This window comes from Myotis yumanensis, unplaced genomic scaffold (genome assembly GCF_028538775.1).
Source record: "Myotis yumanensis isolate MYYU_CA2020_CCGP unplaced genomic scaffold, mMyoYum1.0.hap1 SCAF_3, whole genome shotgun sequence".
Taxonomy (NCBI): Eukaryota; Metazoa; Chordata; class Mammalia; order Chiroptera; family Vespertilionidae; genus Myotis; species Myotis yumanensis.
The window spans coordinates 49,422,664-49,434,958 of NW_027223754.1; positions in this window are offsets into that span (position 1 = coordinate 49,422,664).

Consider the following 12,295-nt stretch of genomic DNA (forward strand, 5'->3'; position numbering starts at 1 on the left):
CACTGGATAAGTCCTCTAGACAAACAATCAGCAAAGAAACAGCAATCCTAAGTGACTCACTAGATCAGATGGACTTAATTGACATCTTCAGAACACTTCACCCTAAAGCCATGGAATATACATTCCTCTCAGGTGCTCATGGGACATATTCAAAAATAGACCACATATTAGGTCACAAGCAAAGTCTCCACAAATTCAAGAAGATTGAAATCATAAAAAGCATCTTCTCAGACCACGATGGCATAATGTTAGAAATAAATTACAATAAAAACAACCCCAAATACTCAAACACTTGGAAGCTGAATAGCATGTTATTAAATATTGATTGGGTTACCAATGAGATCAAAGAAGAAATTAAAAACATCCTGGACACTATGAAAACACAACAATCCAAAACCTATGGGACACAATGAAAGCAGTCCTGAGAGGGAAGTTTATAGCTCTACAGGCCTATCTCAAAAAACAAGAAAAAAAGGTAGTAAATCACCTAACTCTTCAACTGAAAGAATTAGAAAGAGAGCAACAAGAAAACCCCAGAGTGAGCAGAAGGAAGGAAATAATAAAGATTAGAGCGGAAATAAATGACATAGAGTCCAAAAAAAAAAAAAAAATACAGAAAATCAATGAAACCAAGAGCTGGTTCTTTGAAAGGATAAACAAGATTGACAAACCTCTAGCCAGGCTGACCAAGAAGCAAAGAGAGAGGTCCCAAATAAACAAAAACAGAAATGATAGAGGCAAAATAACAACAGATCCCACAGAAATACAAATGACTGTTAAACAATACTACGGACAACTCTACTCCAACAAACTAGACAACCTAGAGGAAATGAACAAACTCCTAGAAAAATACAACATTCCAAAACTCAATCAGGAAGAATCTAAAAATCTCAATAGGCCAATAACTATGGAAGAAATTGAAGCAGTCATCAAAAAGCTTCCAGCAAACAAAAGCCCAGGACCAGATGGCTTCTCAGGGGAGTTTTACCAAACTTTCAAGGAAGAACTAAAACCTATCCTCCTCAGACTACTACAAAAAATTCAAGAGGAAGGAACACTTCCAAGCTCATTCTATGAAGCCAGCATCACCCTAATACCAAAACCAGGTAAAGACAACACAATGAAAGAGAATTACAGGCCAATATCCCTCATGAACATAGATGCCAAAATCCTCAACAAAATCTTAGCAAATCGGATCCAGCAGTACATCAAAAAGATCATACACGATGACCAAGTAGGATTTATCCCAGGGATGCAAGGATGGTACAACATCCGTAAATCAATAAACGTGATACATCACATAAACAAATTGAAAGAAAAAAACCACATGGTCATATCAATTGATGCAGAAAAAGCATTTGACAAAATCCAACACCCATTTTTGATAAAAACTCTCAGCAAGGTGGGAATAGAAGGATCATACCTCAACATAATAAAAGCCATATATGACAGGCCCACAGCCAACATCATACTCAATGGACAAAAACTAACACCATTTCCCCTAAGAACAGGAACAAGACAGGGATGCCCACTCTCACCACTCCTGTTCAACATAGTCCTGGAAGTATTAGCCATTGCAATTAGACAAGAAGAAGAAATAAAAGGCATCCAAATTGGAAAAGAGGAAGTAAAACTGTCCTTATTTGCAGATGACATGATATTATACATACAAAACCCTAGAGACTCCGTCAAAAAACTACTAGACTTAATACATGAATTTGGCAATGTAGCAGGATACAAAATTAATGCCAAGAAATCTGAGGCATTTCTATACACCAATAGTGAACTTTCAGAAAGAGAGATTATAAAAACAATCCCATTTACCATCGCACCAAAAAAATTAAGATACCTAGGAATAAACTTAACTAAAGAGGTTAAAGACCTCTACTCAGAAAACTACAGGACGTTGAAAAAAGAGATAGAGGAAGACATAAAGAGATGGAAGAACATACCATGTTCTTGGATTGGTAGAATCAACATCATTAAAATGTCCATTCTACCCAAAGCAATCTATAAATTCAACGCACTTCCCATTAAAATACCAATGGCCTTCTTCAAAGATCTAGAACGAACTCTCCAAAAATTCATCTGGAATAAAAAAAGACCCCGAATAGCTGCAGCGATCCTGAGAAAGAACAAAGTAGGTGGGATCTCAATGCCAGATATCAAGCTGTATTACAAAGCCACTGTTCTCAAAACTGCCTGGTACTGGCACAAGAACAGACATATAGATCAATGGAATAGAATAGAGAGTCCAGAAATTAGTCCGAACCAATATGCTCAATTAATATTTGACAAAGGAGGCAAGAACATACAATGGAGCCAAGATAGTCTCTTCAATAAATGGTGTTGGGAAAATTGGACAGATATATGCAAGAAAATGAAACTAGACCACCAACTTACACCATACACAAGAATAAACTCAAAATGGATAAAGGACTTAAATGTATGACAGGAAACCATAAAAATCCTAGAAGAATCCAAAGGCAACAAAATCTCAGACATATGCAGAAGCAATTTCTTCACTGATACAGTTCCTAGGGCAGTTGAAACTAAAGAGAAAATGAACAAATGGGACTACATCAAAATAAAAAGCTTCTGCACAGCAAAAGAAACCATCAACAAAACAACAAGAAAACCCACCTCTTGGGAAAACATATTTGCCAACGTCATATCTGATAAGGGCTTAATCTCCAAAAATTTATAGGGAACTCAGACAACTTAACAAAAAGAAGATAAACAATCCAATCAAAAAATGGGCAAAGGATCTAAATAGACACCTTTCAAAAGAGGACATTCAGAAAGCCAAGAGACATATGAAAACATGCTCAAAGTCACTAATCATCCGAGAGATGCAAATCAAAACAACAATGAGGTACCATCTCACACCTGTCAGGCTGGCTATCATCAACAAATCATCAAACGACAAGTGCTGGAGAGGATGTGGAGAAAAAGGAACACTTGTGCACTGCTGGTGGGAATGCAGACTGGTGCAGCCACTATGGAAGACAGTATGGAGTTTCCTCAAAAAACTGGAAATGGAACTCCCATTTGACCCTGTGATCCCACTTCTAGGAATGTATCCCAAGAAACCAGAAACACCAATTAGAAAGGATATATGCACCCCTATGTTCATAGCAGCACAATTCACCATAGCGAAGATCTGGAAACAGCCTAAGTGCCCATCAGTAGATGAATGGATTAGAAAACTGTGGTACATCTACACGATGGAATACTATGCTGCTGTCAAAAAGAAGGAACTCTTACCATTTGCAACAGCATGGATGGAACTGGAGAGCATTATGCTAAGTTTAATAAGCCAGTCAATGAAGGAAAAATACCACATGATCTCACTCATTCATGGATAATAAAGACCATTACAAACTTTTGAACAATAATAGATACAGAGGCAGAGCTGCCTCAAACTGATTGTCAAACTGTAGTGGGAAGGCCAGGGAGGGTTGGGGGGCAGGAGGGAGGGGGGTAAGAGATCAACCGAAGGACTTGTATGCATGCATATAAGCATAATTAATGGACATAAGACACTTGGGGGTAAGGGAGGCCAGGGGATTGTCAAGGGGGAGGGAGGGGAGAAAGGACACATATGTAATACCCTTTGTAATACTTTTAGCAATAAAAAAAATATATTAAATCTGGCTTTTAAAGAATGTGAAGAAGGCAGTATTGAATCGAAAGTTAAGGTTTCGTGAAAGAGGAAATAGGAAGTAAAAGGGCCTAGAGATAAGGAAGACACTGGTTTTAGGAGGGAAAAGAAAGCCAGAGAGGAGATTCAATATAAGGTTGTTAGAATGAAATTGTAAAAAAATATTAAAAAAATGACACCTAGGGCATTACAAGCTGGTTTATAAAATGGGAAGCCATAGGACAACTATGATGAGAAGTGTATTTTTAAGGGTGATTTATGGCCATATTATGAAGAACAGCATGTATAAGAACAACAGGGGAAATAAGAAGATCATTTAGATGGCTTAATCAGCACTTAAATTTAAAGTATTGTACTGGAGACTGCACACAATGTTTCAAGACAGATATGCAAGGTACATATCTGGAGGAAATAATAGCGCTTGCTGACAGTAAAGATGTACAGGAAAATGAATCAGCAATGATGACTACCAAGTTTCGGGTAAAACTGAGTAGTTAAATCATGGTGTGTTGTAAAACTGCAATATGGACACTTAATAAAGGAACACTGAGTGTGAGGGGAAGATGGATAAAAGTTCCATTAGGTAATTGTCTTGCATTGTTGATGAATGATCCGATGAATGATCCAGGAAGAATGTCAAGTGGCCAATTACATGAGCACAAAAATTGGAGGAAATGTCTAGGCTGAAATTGCTGCTTTGAAAAAGAAAATTAGTTTGATTACAGAAGCTTTCAGATACAATAATCAGGCATTTGGGGAAGATACAAAGAACCAATAGTTTATCAGAATAATTATCTGATAAACTCAAATAATTATTCAAGTATGTATTAAAGAACTGAAGAGAATATAGGATAATATTAAGTGGAACTAGTAAGTGCAAAATTATTGATATATAAAATAAAACAAATATTGGACAAAGATCTCAGATTGCCACAATTTTAGAAGTAACAACACAAGGGAATAGATGAGATAAAACATCTGATATGGTTTTGGTCCTGTTAAATTTTTTATTTTATTTTATTTTTATTTATTTATTTTTTTAAAAGATATTTTATTGATTTTTTACAGAGAGGAAGGGAGAGAGAGGGAAAGTTAGAAACATCAATGAGAGAGAAACATCGATCAGCTGCCTCCTGCACATCTCCCACTGGGTTGTGTCCGCAACCCAGGTACATGCCCTTGACCGGAATCGAACCTGGGACCCTTCAGTCAGCAGGCCGACGCTCTATCCACTGAGCCAAACCAGTTTCAGCCTGTTAAACTTTTTTAGTTGAAATAAAAATACATCTATTCAGAATTATTGGCCATTAGTCATATTATATTATAAATATTTTAAAACCTATATACAATTCACTATGAACAGGGTACCTATCAGTATGTTATCAGTTTTAACATACTGTTACTTCACTTCTTTGTTTTCTCCTTTTCTAAGCTCACTGATCTATTTTTAAAATACTTTAAAAACACTTTATTTTTAAAATTTTTATTAGATAAATATAGAAATCAAGTTATTTTTACAACATACCCAGTAGTTTATTTAGGTATAAAATTTATTTACTGTTCTAAATATTTGATAGCTATTGGGCTTAAAAAAAACATACCCCTCTGTATGTGAGTTAATTTTATTAATTTACTAGAGGCCCGGTGCACGAAATTCATGCATGGGCGGGGTTCCCTCAGCCCAGCCTGCACCCTCTCCAATCTGGGACACCTAGAGGGACATCCCTCTCACAATCCAGGACCACTGGCTCCTAACTGCTCACTTTCCTGCCTGCCTGATCACCTGTAACTGGCCCCCTTGCCAGCCTGATCACCCCTAACCACCTCTGCCTGCCAAGCTGGTTGCCCTCACTGCCACCCTCCCCCAAAACCGGCCTGGTTGCCCCACACAGCCTTGTGTTCAGTTGTTTGGTCATCCCTCACTAACCCCACTGCAGGCCTGGTCACCCCATGCAGCCTGCTGCTCAGTCATTTGGTGGTCCCTCACTAACCCCCCCTGCCAGCTGGGTCACCCCACTCAGCCTGTCGATCATCTGTTCGGTTGTTTCGGATGTGACGGCCCCTGGCTCTTCATATATATATATAGATATTCTGAGAAAGTCTTCTAGTTTTCCCAGATTTATGTGTATTGTCAGTGTTAAAATTCTATGAGCTTATTTACTTAGTATCCCCTTGCTCTATCAATCTCTGGAAGGGGTGTGTGAAAGTGTCTCACTAAGATTGTGGGTTTTTTTGTTTGTTTTTTTAAAAAATATATATTTTATTGATTTTTTACAGAGTGGAAGGGAGAGGGATAGAGAGTTAGAAACATCGATGAGAGAGAAACATCCATCAGCTGCCTCCTGCACACCTCCTACTGGGAATGTGCCCGCAACCAAGGTACATGCCCTTGACCGGAATCGAACCTGGGACCTTTCAGTCCGCAGGCCGACACTCTATCCACTGAGCCAAACTAGTCATGGCAGATTGTGTTTTTTTAAAATATATATTTTTATTGATTTCAGAAAGGAAGGGAGAGGAAGAGAGAGATAGAAACATCAATATTCTGTCTGGGGGCTGAACCCACATCTCAGGCATGTGCCCTTGACCAGAATAGAACCTGGGACCCTTTAGTCTGAAGGCCGATGCTCTATCCACTGAGCCAAACCAGGTAGGGCAAGATTGTGGTTTTATATTAGTGAACCCTTAAGATGATTTCAAATGATCTGAAACAAAACTGATAGACAATACATACCTTCATATATATATATCACATATGTTTGATTACTAATTTGATTTGACTAGAGTGACCTTAAAAAGCTTCAATTACCAGTAAGTCTTAATTTAACATAATTATATAACTTAAATAAACCATGGCAAACTACCCAAATCATTTTATGAACTTTTCATAATCTCAATACCAATACTGAATTAAGATAGTGACTTTTCTAAAAAAGAGTTCTATGGGAAGTGATTCATTCTAACAAGCAAACAATAATTTGGAGGTAAGTCACAAGTTCACAACTTCTTGGACAAACTCCTTACACTCTTAAAGTTTTAGTTTTTTCTCAGCTATACACGGAGTAAAAATGATTGTATTAAAATTCTCTTCAAAACCGAATTCTCCCCAACTTTTTAGAGTCATTATCAAACCTGAAAGTGCCATTTTTATATTTTGTGACCTTGTGCAAGAAACCTAAGTCAGCTGGTGGAGTAAACATGAATATCCCCAACTAGAATGGTCTATATGAGTCTTGAGCAATCATCATACTAAATCTAAAATTAAGTTATTACTATCTTGAGTCTGGGTGATCACCTACATCTAGAGCTGGAGTTCAAGTTACAGTAAAAGCTGTCTTGCCAAAAAAGAAAAATAATAAGGCAATAATCCTTGTACCCCATAAAGATGAAAAACATGATTTTTCTTCCTGATTTCTACATGTGTTCATTAATTTTTTTCTATTTCATGAGATATATACAAATCTTTTCAATATAATTATCTTTCTTGACCTTAACCTTATTTGTAAATTTAATTTCCCATTGAAATAAAACTCTGATTAATCTAATAACACCCAATGTATAGGGCTATTGCTATAGTAATATCTGTGGTTCATATTAAACATTCAATAAATATTACTTACAATAATTTATATACTTATTCAGTAGAAGCAAATATAAGTCACTGAACTCTGGATATATTTTGAAAGCAACACCATGATTAATTCCTGACACATGCCTATTGGCTGACAAAGATGTAAAAACCTAAAGAAAAGCAGCTGGGAGAATGTTGATGCTATCAAGTTAGGAGGAAGGGAGGGTAGAGTTGGTTAGGGTGAAAAAGTTCAGTTTCACATATAATTTGGATATTTTAGTCGAGATTCAAGTAGAAATGTACAACAAATGTTTGGGTGTAAATTTAAAGTTCAGATAAAAAGTCTGGCTGGGGATATCAATTTTCTAGTTGTTGGCTTATAAATGGCATATGAAACTGGATGAGATCAAATGCAGATAGAGAAGACTAGAGAGCCAGATACTAAGCCCCCAAACCTGCATGTTAACAGCACTGAGGGAACACAAGGAAACAGCAAAGAAATCTTAGTAGAACCAAACTGTAAGAGATGAAGAGAAAATTAGAGATGATGGTGTTTTAATAGCAAAATGAAAGTGTTGTTTCAAGGAGTAATGAATGATGTCAAATGCTATTGCTAACTCAAATGACTTAGAAATAGAGACATCTGGTGACCTCTCAGAGAGGTCCCTTATTGTGTGTACTAGAGGCCTGGTGCACGAAATTCGTGCACTGGGTGGGGAGTTCCTCAGCTCGGCCTGCTCCTTCTCACAATTCGAGAGCCCTCAGGGGATGTACTACTGACAGCTTAGGCCTGCTCCCGAAGGCCTCCCTCTGTGGGAGGCGACCGGCTGATCAGGGGAAGGCATTGCCCTCATCACTACCTCGCTGCTGCTGCCTCTGGCCTCCCTCTATGGGAGGCGATCAGGGGAAGGCAACACCCCCATCACGCCTCTGCTTCTGCCACTGCTGGCCGCGAGGCTGCCTGAGCCTTTACCATCGCAGCCACTGCGGCTTGCCTGAGCCTTGCCCGGCCTTCATTGCCTGAGCCTCAGGCCCTCGAAGCAGTAGCAGCCATCAGCGGCTTGCCAGAGCCCCAGTCCGGTCCTGAGCAAGCAGCAGCGGCCATCGGGAGCACTCACAGCCACAACCACCATGTGGGAGTATAGGCTGCCCTCCGCAGGGCCCCGCCCCTGTCCCCACTGCTGCTTGCCCAGGGCAAGCGGAAGCGGCCATTGGCGGCTTGCTGGAGCCCTGGGCCAGCCCTGGGCAAGTGGTAGGAGCCATCATGTCCCCAACGCTGCAAGTCCCCGCCTACCCACTGAGCACGCAGCCTGCTGATCGGTCGTTACTGTGAAGGCATCCCGACCAATTTGCATTTTACCCTATCATTAGATAGATTGTTTTGTGCGTTGAGTGTTTAAGGGGAGTTATGTGTTTGTGGCAGGAGGTAGACAAGACTGAGGGGAGAAGCATTTATAACTTAACAATAAAGGAAACAATAATAAATCCCACTTTAATAAAATTTGAGAAGCATATTTATTTTCACAAAAAAGACCAAAATATATGGAAATTGGCTATTTGTTTAAAAGCTCAAAAAATATTCCACTTTATGTTTTAAAGTTTATACAACTGCTCAAAAAAGAAAAACAAAAAGCCTAACTGATTCAGGAATTGTAATCCCGCTATAAACACCTTAAAAAACAGAAAATATATATGAAAATGTTCTTTTCAGAACATTTGAAAACAGGCCTTACAGGACTGCGAAACCTAAGAGAAGGAAAGAAATGAGGTAAATCTTACAACTGTCCTATATTACTGCAGGAGTCTGTTTCCCAGCCCCAGCAAAGGCTGCGTAAAACCAGAGTCTAACAGTCTCGCAGAGCTGAAGAGACAGCTATTGGAATTCAGAAAGGCTAAAGTAGCTATACTATTTTTTCTTTTGTGATTTTTATCTTTTCATTTTTACTGAATTTATTGGGGTGACATTGGTTAATAAAATTATATAGATTTCCAGTTATATACACCATCTGTATATTGTGTTGTATGTTCACCACCCTAAGTCAACTTTCCTTTTATCACCATTTATCCCCCCTACACCCTCTTATACCACCCCCATCCCCATAGCAGAATATTAGAAATAAGGTAACTTCACAGAGAAAGAAAGAATCGTAAAACTGCATAAGGTAGTCTCCATTCAAGTCTTTGGCAGATAATTGCTCTGTACATACACGGAGCAAAACTACAAAACCAAAGAAAAAAACCATTGGCAAGCAGTCTATAAAATAGTTCCTGGAGTTCACACAGGGCTTGGAACTATTTCAGTCCCTCTAGCCAGAATGTAGAGACCTCAAAATGCACAGGGCATCAGATAGAATCTACAGAATGATTACATTTTAATAGTGGTGTTATGTCAGCATTAGAGTATGGGTTGCTGTGTACCTGCCTTTACAGAAGCTTGGAAGCAAACCAATCCCAAGTAACTTAAATTACAATATAATACATTGTTATATTATTAGTACCATATAATAAAGACATAAGTATTAATATATTAAAAGCATTGAAAATATCTAGAATGATTATTACACTGGATAAGAGTACTACTAGGCAATATACTGCAGAAGAAAAGTTCAGTAAACTGGAAGACAATAGTAGAAACTATCCAAAATAAAGCATGGAGACAAAAATCAGCAGAGCTGCAGCAGTCTGAGGGACAAAAACTAGTAATCCAGTAGATATATACTAGAAATCTTGGGAAAAGTGCAGGGGTGAAGAACAGAATATATGTGAAGAATTATGGCAGAGAATTGTCTAAATTTGATGAAAAGCATCAGTCCACAAATCCAAAAAGTTTAATAAACTGCAAGCACAATAAAAACATCAAGGCACATCCTAATAAAATCACTAAGTAAAGGGATAATCCTAATAGCAGAGAGAGGAAAAAAAGACTCAATACATAGAGAGGATCAATAAGAGAGAAACAACAGCCAACTTTGTGTTGGTGACTACTCAAGATTGAGAACAGAACATCATGGAAGTACTAAAAGAAAAACACTAAATTCTATAACTGAAAATATATATTTAAAAATAAAGATAAAATAAAGTGCCAATGGACACTTTCAGGGATAAGTGAAATAATACTATAAGGGAATTGGGATCTACAGGCAGAAATGAAAGGTTATAGGAAATTAGTTATGTGGATAAATATACATTTTTTTCTCATTTTGAAATCTCTTTAAAAAACAAGTGACTGCAACAAACTGACAACTGATTTGTGAGGCTTATAATATATGCAGAAGAAAAAGGTAGAACAATAGTATAGATGATGGGAGTGAATAGAAGTACACTGAGTTAAGATTCATACAGTACAACAGAATTGCTGTAACATTATTTGATGGTATGTTATACACCTCAGGTAAAGGTTCCTCAGTCGTGGCAGTAATGATATTTTGGGCTAGATATTTCTTTGTTGTGGAGAACTACCTTGTGCATTGTAGGATATTTAGCAGAATTACTGGCCTCTATCCACTAACTGACAGTAACACACACATGTGTGCACACATACACACATCCCCCAAATAGAACAAGCAAATATATCACCAGACACTGACAAATGTACCATGGGGAAATATCACCCTTGTTTGAAAATCACTGCCTAGGGCAAAGAAAAATATAAATAAAAGATATAGCTAAAAAATGATTGTAAAGGTAAAATGAAATACCAAAGAAAGCAAAGAGTAAAGGGAAATGTAAGGGGAAGGAGATGAAGGGAGGGGGAGGAGAAGAAACAGATGGGAAAATATATATAACAAATAGTTAGGTGATAGTTTTAAACCTAATCATATCAAAAGTACAAAAAACGTTGCCCTAGCCGGTTTGGCTCGGTGGATAGAGCATCAGCCTGCGGACTGAAAGGTCCCAGGTTCGATTCCGGTCAAGGGCATGTACCTTGGTTGCAGGCACATCCCCAGTAGGGGGTGTGCAGGAGGCAGCTGATCGATGTTTCTCTCTCATTGATGTTTCTAACTCTCTATCTCTCTCCCTTCCTCTCTGTAAAAAATCAATAAAATATATTTAAAAAAATGTAAGTGATATTATCACTTCATCCAAATGAAGATTAAAATGTCAGATTGAACCAGAGAGCAAGACTCAAATACATATCTTTTTTATAAGACTCCACTTTCAATATAAATACACAGAGAGAAACACAGGTTAAGCAAGAGGATGGATGACTATACCATGCAAACATGGTGGGTGGGAAGAGATAAACCAAAGAACTTGTATGCATAAATGCATAACCAATGGACACAGACAATAGGGTGGTGAAGGCCTGAGGCGGGGGTGGGGGTGGGCTAGAAGGGGACATATGTAATACTTTCAACAATAAAGATTTAATTAAAAAACACACGAAAAAACACTATAGAGGAATAAACAAATTATATGCAAAACTTGTATGCTTAAAACAAAAAAACATTGCTGAAAGAAAAAGAAAATCCAAATAAAGGAAGAGAAAGTGCCTGTATCTGAATTAAAAGCATGAATATTGTTACAGTAGCATTTTTAACCTAGATTTATGCAGCAATTCAACGCAATAATCTATATATATAAAAGCCTAAGCGACTGGCCAACCCGCCAAATGGTCGACTGTCTGGTAGCTATGATGTGCACTGACCACCAGGAGGCAGATGCTCAATGCAGGAGCGGAAACCAGAAGCATGGAAACATGGAACAGACTGATGAATCTCAGAGGGAAGGGGGGGAGAGGGGAGGGCGGGAAGAAATTAACCAAATATCTTATACTGGTATGCATACTAGAGGTGGGGTCTCTCAGCCTGCCCTGCGGGGATTGGGCCAAAACCAGCTCTCCGATATCCCCAAAAGGGTCCAGGATTGTGAGAGGGCGCAGTCCAGGCCAAGGGACCCCACTGGTGCATGAATCTGTGCACTGAGCCTTTAGTAATGAATAATATCCCAGCAACTTTTTTGTAGAAATTGTAAAGTTGATAAAATTTGTTTTGAAAAACAACCTAATATAGTTAAAACCATTTTGAAAAGAAATAAAAGTATATGGCTCTTACCATGTG